The 15781-nt window shown below is 46.0% G+C and overlaps 1 long non-coding RNA gene across 1 annotated transcript; it reads right to left on the bottom strand.

The window, feature by feature from the left end:
- Positions 1–4381: 4381 nt before the first annotated feature.
- Positions 4382–13345, bottom strand: LOC128315265 (uncharacterized). The gene is made up of 3 exons (XR_008297907.1): positions 13286–13345; positions 9627–9685; positions 4382–5815 (listed from the first exon to the last, which is right to left on the bottom strand). It is a non-coding gene; the product is annotated as an uncharacterized LOC128315265 (long non-coding RNA).
- Positions 13346–15781: the final 2436 nt, after the last annotated feature.

Raw genomic sequence — 15781 nt, 5'->3', positions numbered from 1 at the left:
CAATCCTACTTGGTCCACAGGACTTGATTTAGAGGCCACCTATTCTAGGAAGCCCCCCTCCTCTGCACGTCTGCAACTGGTGTTCACCCCTGCGTTCCCTCAGCCATCACATATCGACCACATTGGTGGTGAAACAGCTTGTGGGCTGGCCGGTCACTGCAACCAGTGGGTGAACCCTGTGAATCTCTAGCAGTGTACGTGACATTTGCTTAACATTCAGAAAACTTTGTGGGAGGCAGGGAGGGAGGGAGGGAAGGAGACGGGAGGAAGGAAGGAGGAAGGGAAGGAAGGAAGGAAGGAAGGAAGGAAGGAAGGAAGGAAGGAAGGAAGGAAGGAAGGAAGGAAGGAAGGGGGAAGGGAAGGATGGGAAGAGGGAAGAGAGGGAGGGAGGAAACAGAAGGGAAATGACATTTGGAATGCTGTGGCCTTGGGGCAAAGCCACTGGCTGGGGAACAGGAGGAGTGACAGGCCACCCTGAGTCCCTAGAACATCCTGAAGAAGGGCACTCACAGACACCCTGTATCAGCATTTCAGTCTAAAACCGGGCAGGCAGCCAGTCCTAGCCAATAGGCTCTGCCACAGTCACTGCAAGATGCTAGACGAGTCCTCTGCTGTGAGGCAAGTCTCAGATTCCTCCCTGAAAAAAGTGTGGTTTCGCCGGAGTCTCTGGCTTGTGCCATCTATGGGAAGAATCAGCACTAATGCCCTGACCCACCAGACCCTAAGTACCCTCTCTGCCCAAAGCCTAGTCCTGAGCTTTCTGCCTGTTACTGAGTCCGAGGAAGCTTCCCAGACCTGAGATTTCACCAATTAATATCAACTCTCGCTGCAGCCCTTAAAATGGCCAAACAAGCCACAGCAAATGAAAACTGACTGGGAAAGATCAGATGTTGGCTAGGTCAGAGCCGTCAATTTCGCCATTAATCTGCTCCATCAGTAGGAATGATTCACGTTTCTCAGGAGAGGAGCCAGAGGGCAACAGAGGGGAGGCAATCCTTCCACCCACCAGCGCCTGCCTCAGTGAGCCGGTCCTCAACTGGCACAAACGCCGAAGTAGGGCATCTCGTGGGCAGCACGTGAGTTGTCGAGGTTCCGCGCAGGCCAGGGAAGGGGAGGGCAGACAGCACACCCTTTGTTCTCACCTCCCTCTGCAACAAAGCGAGTGGTTCATTTCACGTAGCTAAGAGTTGTGCCGGATGAAAGTGGGTGGCACGTAAACTAGGAACCGTGCCCTCACACTGTGTCACTTACTTGTGAAAATGTCATATAGAACACGGGAAAGTGGTCAGAAGATACTGTTAGGTGAAGGAGCGAGATACACACGCATATGTATGGTGTGGTCATCGTCGTGCAAACAGAAGCAAAAATCCTAGAAATCTATGTGTGACGACAAATGATAGCATAGAGATCTCTGTGGCTGGTCGAGTCATTATCCCTGAAAATGTCTCTTCTCTCTACTTTTCTGATTTTTCTAAAAAATGTCTGTATTTTGTTAGAATACAATTAAGTAACTTTTTAATTTTTTAAATGTTTATTATTTTTGAGAGAGACAGAGAGAAAGAGAGGGAGAGAGAACATGAGGAAGAGGGGGGCAGAGAGAGAGGGAGACACAGAATCCGAAGCAGGCTCCAGGCTCTGAGCTGTCAGCACAGAGTCCGAAGCAGGGCTTGAACTCAGGAGCTGTCAGATCATGACCCGAGCTGAAGTCGGATGCTTAACCGAATGAGCCACCCAGGTTCCCCTACAATTAAGTATTTCAAAAATAATTCTATGAGAAAGGGCCCTTTATAAAGGTCATTTAGTTCAGTGGCTCCCAAAGGGGGTTTTGATGAGTACCCAGCATCTCTAGGGAAGTTCACTAAATATAGGCAAGCACCCAGGTCACAGCCCTAGAGACCCTGGCTTAGCAAGCCTGGCACCGGGCCCAGAAATCTGCATTCACTGAGTTAAAAATAAAAAGCTTGCCAGGGAATACCAAAATGAAGCCAGGGCTGGAGGTGTTTATTCTCATGCAGTCCAGGCTCTCCCTCTGCAGAATGAAGAAACTGAGGCCCCAGAGAGGGGAGTCACTTGCCAGGTATGTGACAGAAGCAAGACCACAGCTCAGGACCCACGCTGGCGGAGCACAGTGGACTCTGGGTAACTAGCCAAAGCATTTCGAGCCGTGCAAACTCTTTGCCCCTCCTGCGTTTCTGGTCATTGTGCGGTGTGGCTTTGCAAAGGCCGGCCCTTCTGGAATGGCCTGACCCACGAGACTGTTTAAGAATGCTTATTGGAGTCAATGTGCTCTTCTCGTGACCTTTTATGAACAAAAGCATCCAGCTCTCTGTATCTGAAATGCTAATATGGAGGAACCGGATGAAAGGGCTCTGATTCTGCACCACCTCCCCCCTTTTCCTAAGGGCTGGCCTTGTGATGTATGTTTATGTCGGCCTTCACGGCAGAAAGTGAAGCTGCTCATCCCCCTTTGACGTGCAAGGTTGGTGTGTCTAAATGGGACGCTGGAAGGGCAGGCTGGCCTCAGTCTCCTGGCCAGTCCTCCCCTGAGTCAGAAGGGCTAACCTTCAGCCTCGGAAAGGAGCAGAAAGGGAGGAGCAGGAGGAGGTGGCCTCAGAGATGCAGCGGCAGTCAGAGCTGCTGAGTCAGTTCCGTCGATGTTCCTAGTAACTCCACCGGAGCCGATGTTCCTAGTAACTCCACCGGAGGCCGTTCAGCCAGGCTCTTCCCAGCGGAGACCCGTCAGAGCCGCCTTCCTCCCCACCCATTTGTCATCAAAATAGAAGTCATCGGAGACGATGGGTGTCAAACTCCGCATTTCTCTGCCTCCTGTAAAAACAGCTATGCCTGGCTGGTGCTTCCTTCTCCTCCTGCAGCATAAGCTGTCCCTGCCCCACTGAGTGAAGGAGATGCCGTGTGTGTGTGTGTGTGTGTGTGTGTGTGTGTGTGTGGTAGAGATCAGCTGGTGTCCTGGCTAGAGGCTCGTCTAGCTACTTCCTAGGAGAAATGTGTTCATTGTTGTGATACCCAGTGCCTGGAGAAACAACAGAAAAGCAGTCAAGAAGCAGGCCGTTCTAGATGCCAGCAATAACAATGACAATAACAATAACAGTAAGAATAGCTCTAGGGTGGCAAGACAGGGCTTCGTTTCATCGTCATGTCTCCTCCCCTGCCCCCTCCCTGGGGAAGAAGCTGTCTGTGCTAAGACAATGTAAAGAGACAGAGGCTTTGCTGAAAGCATCGCCAGGCTGAAAGGCCCCCGCTCTGCAGTGTCCAGACGCACAGTGGGCAGCCGGGAGGAGGTGCGCCTGCAGCGGCAGACCTCTGCGTGGGGAGTCAGAGGAGAAGACCAGCAGTGGCAGCAGGCTGGCAGGATAAAAAGAAAAGACTCAAGCTCACAGTGAGTGGAAACAGGAGGAGGAAAAGCCTCCCAGGCAGCCCCCCAAGGCAGATTTTATTTATATTGTAACTGACTCAGGAGAAAAGTTAAGAAATATTCTGCACCACGACCTGCATTTTGTGGGTTTAATCAACTTCTCTTTTGAGGGCAGGTGGACCACATAGACAGAACTGAGGGGGTCACACGCCATTTGAGTCGCTGACTCCCTCACATGGGTCGATTTCCAAATCCAAAGTGTACAATGAAACTCACAGCTCCCAGCACCACCGATTCATGTGGAAATTCCCAGAAAGCACTGCTCCGTGCCTGGCCACCTCTACTTAACTTTCTCTGAAGTAACTGCCAATTAGCTTCTGGCATCTCAGACCAGCAACCATCAACACACTGCATGTTAGTTAGCCTTATTTCCCTCAAATACCATCTACACACCCGGATCTGTATGCTTTACAGTTTTTTAATGTTTATTTAAATTTGAGAGAGGGAGAGGGAGAGAGAAAGATGGAGAGCATGAGGGGAGTAGGGGCAGAGAGAGAGGGAGGCAGAGGGTCAGAAGCATGCTCTGCTGACGGCAAAGAATGTGGGACTCGAGCTCACAACCGTGAGATCGTGACCTGAGCTGAAGTCACATGCTTTAACCGACTGAGCCACCCAGGCATCCCTATGCTCTACTTTTTTTTTTTTTTTTAAGTTGACAGACTTTATACTTTTTACAACAGTTTTATGAGTTCTTTTTTTTTTTTTTTAATTTTTTAATGTTTATTTTTGAGAGGGAGAGAGACAGAGCATGAGCGGGCAAGAGACAGAGAAAGGATACCCAGAAACCAAAGCAGGTTCCAGGCTCTGAGCTGTCAGCACAGAGCCCGACGCGGGGCTTGAACTCACGAACCATGAGATCATGACCTGAGCCGAAGTCAGAAGCTTAACCGCCTGAGCCACCCAGGCACCTCTTTAGACGAGTTTTACATATAGTATAGGGAGTATAGTATAGGGAGTTTCCATATCCCCCTTCCTCCCACGAAGACTTTCCCCTATTAATACCTTGCATTTGTGTGCTAGGTTCTTAGTACACCTTCGTGTGCTTTCTCTTCCACGTATTCGAAAAGTTAGAGGGAGGGCCTCGTTGCCTTCCTGAGGTGTTGTCTAGACCTCATCTGCTTCTTGTTCTAGATGTTCTCTTTCCAACTGCAGCAGAAGGGTGGGGTGGCCAAAGTCTCACTTGAAAGATACTATTAAGACCTACTACTCAATTCAGCTCAGCTCACCCAACACTTGCCCACACCTCCTCCGTTGCCAAAACCAGTCTCAGAGTATCTACCTACTGGCCAGAGTCATGCTTTGGATTTTAAGGACCCCAGAAGTGGGCTGCAATAAAGTGAACAAAAGGCGCCATTGAATCAAAGTCTGTTATTAGGCAGAAGCAAGAGATCAGTACCCGCTGACAAGAACCAGGAGAATCAAGGTTTAGGGAAGATGCAGTGGAGGTGTTAAGATTTGGTGGAAGAAAGGTCTAGAGTTCCTAAGTGGGATGCACAAAGCTGAAGCTGGGGGTGGGGGGGTTTTGGATCTAGAAGCCACACGTGGGCTTCATAGAAAGAGCGTGGAGTTGTAAAGACAAACTTGACTGGATCTCCATTTGCTGATGCGTTATTTGAGCACTGGGGACTCTGAAAGAATATTTATCTTGATAATTTTAAGGGAAAAGCAACAGGATGTGGTCACAGTTGCCAAAGGAATTCACCGTAGGCCTAGGTCAAGGACCCTTGTGTCTGTTCTTCCTTGGGGAGTGACATTTCATCACTTCACCTACACTGCGTGACTGTTAACCTCACTTCTTGGAATGTGGGTAATCTCTCAACTGGTCCTTTCAGGATGTGATGGAAACATGGGTGGAGGAAGTGAAGCTGCCTTGGGGAGAGGAGAGGAAAGAGCAAGAGAACTGTGTGATCAGAACTTGGTGATAAGAAAAGACAACTTGCTTGAGTCTGAGAAACAAAAGACCAGAAGCCTGGGGGAAGCTGCAGGGTTCGGGGGATGGTGTGAGAGCAGTGCCCCAGCCGGGCCTCGGGGAGTCACTCGGGGAACTGGGGGGAGGACCAGCTCTCAAGGCCCAGGGGAGCCACAGGCTGATGCCAGGGTGTGACAGTCCAGTCCCGTCCTCACTTGCTTGATTCTGACAGAGGACCTGAGGCTTCAGTGAGGCATTTGTTACCCATCAGGTCAGGTGTTTTTCAGTCCATTCTGGCCCAAATGACTTTTATGTTTTTCTGATATAAATTAGGTTGGAGTACTCTGAGAAGCAAGCTCTGTCTTCCAGCTTCCATTTTCAACACTCCTAATATATGAGTTCCTGTAACTGACAGATCTAACGTGACTGGCTGAGCATGAATCACCACCAACTTGATAACACAGATGATTTTCCTTGAAAGAGGAAAGGAGGGCAAGGATTCAAATTAGAATTCACTCTGTTTATGGAGCCATAGCTACCAGGGATATCTATACTTAGATGCATTCTAGAAGAAACGTGGAATGTAGATCTTTACAGAAAAACCTCATGTGTCAATCATGACAGCTCAAGATAGCTTCTTTAAATCATTCTAACTCACTGAGAATATCTCTGAGTGACTCTTGCATCCCAAGAAAAAGAGGAGACTCCCAGAAGTGGGGTTGGTGGGTCCCACAGTGCAGATCAAGTTCCACTGGATGGAGAGCGGAGGCTTGACTCCTTGACCCAGACTGACAACAAATTTCTTTTGTAAATCTGAGCATATGCCCTCCTCTCTCTATACCACACTCCTCTCCTCTCAGGCCAGGTGATGGAGCAGGGGCAGGGAGAAAAACAGGTTTTGGCTCTTGTCCCACATGCGCAAGGAAGAAACACAGTTTAGGCCGAGACGGCAGCAAAGGTCAACGGTTTGGCATCTTGCCTTGGTCGCAGAGGGGCACTTGGGTCGGGAAGCTAGTGGCAGGACTGGGCCATGAAATGAACATGAAGAAGAGATTATTTATTAATGATCCCCATCATCCCATCTGTACCCTCTGCTCGCTCCAGACAAAGGTAGTTTTACCTGAAGCAAAGGAGGCTTACGATTTAGGTCCTGATTCGGGTCTTAAGGATCTAGCAATGTCTTCGCGTTGACAGGTGCTTTTGCGAAATTAGAAAAAAAAATCAGGTACGGGAATTACCATCGGCCGTGACTGTGCTCTCTTCTCAAGGCAACTTCCCTTAGGTCACTTATCCTCCTGTTTTGAGCAGTGTCGGAGAAGGTAGGAGAACTTTTTTTGGATCTGGCTAAGGAGAAGCTGACTTCTGAACGCACTTAGTTTGGGCCTAGTGGGCTACGTTTTTGGACTGGGCCACCCTCTCTGTGCCTCGTCATCCCCTGCCATCTGCTGTGAGAATGGCGTCCAGGCACCCTGCTGTGCCCTGCCGACCCACCTGGCCTCACTGCATGGCAGAGGTGCAGACCACGGGCACAGACGCAGGCTGCGGGGGCCTGGAACGGCATGTACAGCAAGAGCGGAGGGGAAGCGGGTTGGAAAACCCAGAGCCAGAAGCCGGTCCCGGGAAAATGCCTTTGTCAGATGTGTAAAACCCTAAGCGGAGGACTTCACACTCAGGGACACCTTGTCAAAACGGAAGTTCTCTCCCGTCAGGAGTATAGCCCAAATGGAATGATAACTAGGCTGTGCGATGTTTTTCCCTTTTCTGAATGGAACTGTGTGGAGGCGAGTTTAACGGGAGGCCCACGTTTGTGGGACACAGGCCTGAAAGCGGCACACCCAGCCGTGAGGACATGCGACGGTGAGGTCACACGCCTCATGCATCCCAACCAGAATGCAGAATACTCCTTGTTCACCGGCTGTGCTCCTCCGTGACTGAATTCTCCTTCGGTGCTCGTTATAAAAAAACAGTGCCATGTCATCCTTAATATGAAGGGGTATTGAGTATATGGGTAAAACTTGCAGGAAAGATGATTAAAGGGGCGTGTCAGCCAGCTAATAAAAACAATGTCGTTTTTCTGAATGTCTGTCATATTCTCAAAGTTTGTAACTTTAAGTGACAAACTTTAGTTCTAAGTTACAAACTTAAGTTACAACTTTAAGTTGGGTTTCTTTCTACACTCTAAATGAATGTTCGCTTTGAAACCTAATTTTATGCATTTTGTACTGTTTTTTTTTTTACGTTTTCTTAAAGAAGTCCCTTCCAACTGTGCAAGGTTCAGATTCCACCCCCCCCCGCCCCAGCCTGGCCTGAACCCCGCCCACAGGCTTCCTGCCTTTGGGTTTCCTCAGCCCCGACATCCCTCTTCTTCCCCAGAAGAAATTGCTAAGACTCTTCATAATCCTTCCCCTATGAAAGCAACAGTTACAAAAAGTCTCACTCCGGCCTCCCTGTGCGCTCCGATTTCCCATTTCCCCTTCCATCTTTATTCCTTAATGTCCCACCCCTTTGCTCTGCCCTTTCCCTTTCTTGCAGAGTTGTTTTTCTCTTCTGCTGTCTTCACCTCACGCTAAGGCCTCTCAAGCAGTGGATCAGAAATTTGACGCAGGTCATAAATCCTTACTCAGTGTGCCTCCAGAAGGCTTCCACAGACAGCTGACATTTGCTCCTCCACACCTCAGGGACTTCCCCTCTAGAGCTCTGTGGCAGACGCCCTTCCCTCAGCCACCTCTCCATCTTCCTTGCAAACAGAGCTGTATTTTGTTGGTAGCAGGTGGGCAGCAGAAGACTTGGAGAAGAGTGACATTTTCACATCCTGGGGGGCGTGGTTTAAGCTGGCCAGGTAATCCCAGTCGTCTCCACCGGTGATTGTGCTGGACAAGGGTATGTGTCCCAGTCTGGCCAGTGAGACTGAGGGGACATCTGCTGAGGGACCTTCTCTTTCATAATAAAAGAAAGAGTATTGCAGGAGGAATAGCCCCCTTGCCACCCTTGCCCTTACTGCCTGCCTGGGATGCCATCACCTCAGAACGTGTTGCTTAACATTTCAGGGATCATCTTGTCACTCTTAGTGAAAGGCCAAGAGCATCTCAGGGTGTAGACACAGAGCCCTTCCTGTCACTGCCAGTCCTCTCAGTCAACCCTGGGATCACTTGTCCCCAGACTTGTCATTTGCTGTACATAATAAATATCCTTATAGATGTAAGCCACCTTTGCTCTGTTTTATTGTTACTTGCAGCCCAAGGTAATCCTAATAGAAACAGCCAGCACAGATTTGCATAGCAGACCAAAGTCACTCCCAGCATGGCCCAGTCCTCTGTGTCTATCAGGAGGGTCTGTTACCCCCATTTAGCAAATGACTTACTCTAGTGATACAGCTGGGGAACACTGTACTGAAATGCAGCTGATTATACTTTAGGGCAGAGACGATGTGCCAGAGGGGGCTGATTTGTTAGAAGTGGTAGAAAAATGCAGGCTGTTGGTATGCCTTTAACCACTTCTTTTAGCCATCAGCAAGGTCTTACAAGAGGTAAGTTTAGGCTTAACTGAACTCCAAAAGCAGAGAGAGAAAACCACACAGCTTTATTAAAAGGAGGCCTTTTGTGCTCTTGCCCTAAAATCCAAGTTGAATGCAGGGCCAAGAATCTGGAGATGTTCAAGGTCAGAAAGGCTGTGTTGTCCACCCAAGCTACAGTTAGACATGGAAGATGCAGAAGACTGAGAAACAGACAACACTGAGGGGAAAGATGAGCCTGTTGTCACAGACCTCTTTCTGCCACCTTCTTGTAAGTACTCCGTTCCCTGGAAGCTGTATCTAGAATGAAGTATGGGGTCAAGGAGAGGATTATTGTTGCTGCTTTTGCAAATGATCCAACGCTTGAAATAATCCAAGGTGAGGAAGTTAAACTCTATGCCAGGGGAGTGAACATGGCACAGAGGCAGAGAAGACACCTAACTCTGGGTACCTGAGTGCCCACTGAAATTCCTAGAAGCAAAGAGATGAAACTCCTAAGTTTTTAAGGGACCTCCATTGCCAAAGAAAGCCCCGGGTTGTCTGCCAATAGCCTACATGCCTAACCCCTAAGCCTTGACTTTGGTATTTGTTACATCAGGAAGTGGATCACAAAAGCTCTGCTTCCCAAAAGGATCACAATTCATCTCCCAGTAAACATGTCAGGGGTGACTATGGAGGAAATTGAACAGGAACATCGTCCCGATAGGAGAATCAATGAATGTCAAGTTGGCTGGCCAAAGAGTCATTCCACTGCCTGGGCAGAAGGTTCTTACCACTTCTGTCCAGCAGCAGGATATACTACAGCAGTTCATCTCAAAGCAGAAAGATCTACCTGAATAAGAAAAAGTGAAGGGTGTTACAGTTGTGATATTACAAATAAGAAAAAAAGTTCCAAAGGTGAAAGAAGTTTTCTAAACTTTCAAATGAAAAAATAAAGGTGGCATTAGCATTCTATTATCTCTATAATCATTGAATCACGAAATCATTGTCATATGACTAGATGATTAAAGAAAGAGACAAAATGTAGTAAAATAATTGAGTTAGGCACTTAACAAACATATTCATTATACAATAGTATATTATTTTTATTTTTGCTCTATTTTTTGATACTTGGGGTATATGGCAACCTTTCGCATTTCATAATTTCTTATGTTTTTTTCTCATTCTGGGTAAATAGTGCACTGTATGCCTAATTCTGTATTTATAATTTAGTATTTTTCTTAAATAAGGACTCCCAAATTGTGTACGCTCAACCCACAAAGCCCTCCCCGAATCTCTCCCTGATTCTCTCTCACCAGATCATTCAGATCTGAGGGGAAATGCTGTCCATCATCCGGAGATCTTGGAGCTGGGGCTGGACATCCAGCTCAGCTGGATGAGACTGAGCATGTGAGTGAGTTTTTCATGTATGTGTCTAGCTTGCCGAAGTGTCTGTGTGAGAAGACAGGTGGGTACATACAATGGGAACCACAAGATTATTGTGGTGAACACCATTGTTTTCTCACTAAGCAGCCATTTCCCCTTCTTTCCTTCCCAACACAATCACAATTTTATTTGGTTATCCACCCTTCTCCTCATAACACACAGTAAACTAACTGGCTCCATCCTATAAGCCTGGGGGTAGGTTATGATTAGTTAACAAAGAAGTACATGGCATGTCCTGTGCAGGTGTTATGGCTCAGGAAATTCAGGAGGGGGTACATGTGTGGACTTTGTCCGTCCAAGTGAAGGAAAGGACTAGCATTCCACAATTCAATGGAGATTACCCGGGAAGCTCGCTTCTCCAGCTGTAGCTGACAGCCAACACAGAACCATGAGACAGACCAGCCTTAGAAAGAATCTGATGTTGCGAACGGCAGTCCAGATGAATGGAAAAAAACACAACCCCACCATGATATGGTCGACCTTCAACTCTACCAACCCTGAATCCTGCCTTACCGCTTGATCTGTTATGCAAGATCAGTATGTTCCTTTTTTTTTTTAAAGCCAGTTGGCATTAATATTTGTTCCATTTAAAATCATCTTAATTAATACAGTGTGTGGCTTCGATTCAATATATCAAGGTTCTTGTCAGTTTGTTTTCTTCAAACCATATCATTCAGGAATTTTACAATTTCGACACAGCACATTTAGCTAAATTATACTTTTTTAAAAAAATTATACTCTATATTTCACTGCTATACCATTTGTGCTGATAAGATTGCTTTTATAACTCATAGCATTGAAAGTATATGCATTTCCCTCCATCTTGATGATACTTGGTGTAGTGTTCCTAGTTAACTTCCCACATCTTTTTCATCTCTGAAGTAGCACATCGATTGTTAATCCTTAATAGTTTTTAGTAGCTAATTAAACTGCTACACACTTTCAGACTTCCTTGAAGGAAAACTACTTATTTCCTTTCTGAAAAAAAAAAGGACCAGAAACTCTATTTTTAACTGTTTTTTTTTTTTTAAATCTAGAGAACGAAAGTAAGCTTCATCATTGTTTCTGTAAATAGCCTAAAGGTAAGATGGCATGTTATGAGAGATTTAAGCAATTCACCAGGAATCGAAGGATCAATTTCCCTTAAATTGTTTCTGTACAATGCAAGCAGCCAAATTCTGCACGGTTACTGTGCTCCCACATAATCTGGGACAGATATAGGGTGCTGAAGACTAGACTGGCCACGGAGGTGATGTGAAGGAGGCATGAAAGCAAATCGCTTTCCCAGTAATCACGCTTGAGCCTTTAAGCTTGGATCAGATTCCTCAGGGATTGTGAAATCTAGGCCTCTGACTTGCTAAGCTCGCCAAGAAAGATAGTGTGTTAGTTTCCTCTTTGAAACTGCCAGGGTCCGAAATCCCTTTTCTCAACAGCATCCAATTCGAGGGTTATACCTCCTGTCAGCCAAGAGGCTCTACCTTACGCCTCCTTGAAGTTTCTTCTTTCACTGACATCAATTCTTGTCTCCTTTTGTTCTACCCGACCCCCACCTCAGTAATGGACCAGAAATGATCCCAAAATCCTATGTGAAGCAGGAGGTAAGTAACCCTTCTCTTTATACAAGGCAAAGCTGGAAACCTTACTAGGCTGTTTTCTTTCCTTTTTATAATTTTTAAGTTTATTTATTTATTTTGAGAGAGAAAAAGACAGAAAGAGAGAGAAAGAGAGAGCATGCACACAAGCAGGGGAAGGGAAGGGGCGGGGGGACAGAATCCCAAGTAGGCTCCACACTCCATGTTGAGGCCAATGCAGGTCTCCATCTCATAACCATGAGCTCATGGCCTGACTCGAAATCAAGAGTCAGACGCTTAACCAACTGAGCTACCCAGGTGCCCCTCTATGTGCACGTTTATACTCTGCTTTCTTACGATTAACATCTTGGTAAATATTTGTCCTGCATGATAGTCAATATTCTTAATCTGAAAACATTTTCAGAGCTGCATAGGGGGTCTGTCATGATCATGTATTTATTTAACCCCCTCCCCAAACTTCAGCTATTATAAAGAAATATTGCAATGCATATATATGGGCACAAATCTTTACCTGGCTTTCTGTTTTCCCAACAAAGACTCCAGAAAGAGCAATTGCCATTTCACAAGACCTGGAAGCTCTATAGCATATTGGTTACGGTTGTAGGTTCTGGAGTCACAGATAGAGACTTGAATCTCAGCTTAGCCATTCTTTAATGAAAGACTGTGGGCAAGTACATAAATCCTCCAAGCCTCAGTTTCTTTATCTGCAAATAGATGAAAGCAGTCTGTACCTGACAGGAGTGTTATTAGAATTAAATGAAATGATGCATGTACAAGTAGAGTCTTTTTTTTTTTTTTAATTTTTTTTCAACGTTTTTTATTTATTTTTGGGACAGAGAGAGACAGAGCATGAACGGGGGAGGGGCAGAGAGAGAGGGAGACACAGAATCGGAAACAGGCTCCAGGCTCCGAGCCATCAGCCCAGAGCCCGACGCGGGGCTCGAACTCACGGACCGCGAGATCGTGACCTGGCTGAAGTCGGACGCTTAACCGACTGCGCCACCCAGGCGCCCCTCAAGTAGTCTTTGACACATACACAGCACTCAATAAACGATGTAAGAATTGCTATAGCAGAATAGGAAAAGAGTAACAGAACATCTATCTCTAGAATTTGAAAAATCCAGAGGCGTAGAAAGAAGAAAATGTCCATCGCCTATATTATATTAACTTTTCGCATGTTGACATGTACTTCAAGTGTTTGTTTTTTAAATTACTCAAATATGATATGACTACACTCTTCCTTGTGAAAAGGACAGTGCAGATAAGTAGAAAGACGAGGTATAACCTTCCCAATCTTAACAGAGCCCCAAACTCAGTTGTATTCGTTTTCCTAAAATCACCTTTGTTCCAAAAGGTTGACTACCTTAGGACCATCATGTCAACTTCTACTGTCACCTACACCCTAAGTCACTTACCTGGGCCTCAGTGATATCAAAATGGACGTCAAGCCCACTGCTCCCCTTCACGTTTGCTCTCTTGGACCATTTCTTCCCATTCTGGCGTGGAAGCACATCATTGTCTCGGGTCTTCTCAAAAAGGGACCTCCGTTCTCTGTTGCTGTTGGAACGAAGTGGGAGCAGTCAGTCAAGGTCTTACAGAGGATCCTCAGCTGCATCGCTGTCAACAGGCCTCCTCCCGGGGAACACTCACTTAGCTCAGGTGAACCCAATAGTCCATGGCTGGCCTTCATTCAGATTTACAGGTTCAGAGACCTGATTTTAAGCAGGAGAACTTCCTCTCAGGGACAAATTCCTACCATTCCAGCTTTTGTGCCCTGAAGTATACTCAGGGCTAACTGTTGAATTTCCAATGAAAAATATCACTCTGCCTGGGTGGCTCAGTGGGTTGAGCATCCGACTTGGGCTCGGGTCATGAACTCATGGAGCGTGGGTTTGGGCCCCACGTTGGGCTCAGTGCTGACAGCTCGGATCGTGGCGCCTGCTTCGGATCTTGTGTCTCCTCTCTCTATTGCTCCCCTGCCTCCACTCTGTTTCTCTCCCTCCCTCCCTCCCTCTCTCTCTTCTCTCTCTCTCTCAAAAATAAAGATTAAAATTTTTTTTTAAAATTATCACTCTCCTTGTGACAGCGGAGTGCTGTCTCTCCAACAGAGAGAGACACACAAGAATCCAAATTTAAGTTAGAAGCTGTTTGCACATATAAAATCAACATTAAATGCTCTTGGAACATACTGCCCAGTATGGTACCAACTTAAAATTACACCGGTTGTCTATCAGTGCCTGTGTCTAATACATTCTTGTCTACATTGGTCATCAGTGAAATATTTTCAGTTAATTTGTAGGCAAGCACCCATTCTCATTGTTTCCACTGGCATCAAATGACATTGTGAATGTTCTTTCCATTTTCTGGGGGTATTAACAGTATTATGTCAATCAATGTCACATACAGTTCTAATGGGGGGACGTTAGTCTTCGTGAGGCTTCACAGTAAGACAGCTGGACAGAACTGAACTTTACAGCTTTATGTGAGGGAGAGCTCACTGGACATCCCTAAAGTAGGGAAACTTTTTACCAGGGAAAAATATGAAAACACTCAGATTCCGAATCTGACTTTAAAGCACCAGGTTATGACCCTTTCTAAACCACATGCATATCCTATGTGTGAAATACTAAAGCACAGAGCTTTGTTTGGGCCAACTTTGATCCATCCATAAGCACTTTGGTCAGAACAGATGAGTCACTCCTATTAGCTGTTATCATGGAAAAGAGAGATTAGGGTTTGGGAACAGAAAAGAGAGAAGTGGAATGGAGGTTTTTGGTAAAGACTTGGGAGGACAGAAAAAAACTGAAGGAAGCCAACCGAAGCTCAGACCTATGTCCTGATGTCTCCTGGGAAGACAGAGCTGAGTACAAATCTCTAAGAGCATACTGATGGGTATGCTGTGCATCCGGCTCACTCCCTGGCACTGCAACAAGACCAGGAAGATGGGAGTCAAGAAGTCTGAGTCATCTCATCAAAAAGGAATCAGACATTTGGGCTAATAATCAAATAGAAAAAAATGATATGGTGTCTGTGAGGAAGCATAATGAATTTCCAGACACTCTTCTGAAGCTCTAAGGAAGGGTCATATTAAAATTTTTCCATGCCACATAAATTAATTGCATAGTAGTGATTACTGTTAATTTAAAATGTATTAGATGAAGTTGATATTCTTTTTATTGGGTTGGGTTAGATTTATTTCACATTGATGAATGTGGCAGTTTTATAAGGGTGTTCGCAGAGTTTTCTGTGACATTGGTCCTCTTAACTCTTTTTCCTATGGTCTTAAGATCCTCAACTATGCATTTTTTTTTTTTTTTTACCATGAAAGTTTTTAGACAAGGGTCTCTATAGTGTGAGTGAGGCTGGATTTTCATGGTTTTCTTCTTCCTGGTGTGATTTCATTCCCACAAGTACCAGAGTGTTAGAATCTAGTCATCACAAGGCAAGCTTGCATTTCCATTTTTCTCTTAGGAGACTTTGGAGACCATGGGTCCACAGTTGCTTGCAGAAGAGACCCCTTGCGTAGATGGGTGGGGACTTCTTCTTGCCTTCTCATCATCTGACTTGCTCAGTTTCCTCAGTCCATTACTCTCATTTGCCTTCACATTGATTTTCTAGCATCCCTTCCTGCCTCCTCAACATGCAACCCCCACCTTGTCCATAGTCATTCCACTTCTCAGAGTGCTCCAGCACTATTAACTTCTGTCTCACCCATCCCTGCCCTGAGTTAGCCTTCCTGTCTGAATTCTAGCTAGTCCCAAGCCACTGAGCATCACTGGACGAAGTCCCAAAACAAAGGGACAAGTCAACATGGCAGACTGGTTAATTCATGTGCTTAAGCATCAAACTGATTATGGCTTCAATGAAAAAATGAGTGTTTTTAGTTATGTGACCTTAGGCGAGTCACTCAG

This window comes from Acinonyx jubatus, chromosome A1 (genome assembly GCF_027475565.1).
Source record: "Acinonyx jubatus isolate Ajub_Pintada_27869175 chromosome A1, VMU_Ajub_asm_v1.0, whole genome shotgun sequence".
In the NCBI taxonomy this organism is placed as follows: Eukaryota; Metazoa; Chordata; class Mammalia; order Carnivora; family Felidae; genus Acinonyx; species Acinonyx jubatus.
The sequence above is the reverse complement of the archived record's forward strand: the minus strand, read 5'-3'. Positions and strand labels throughout refer to the sequence as shown.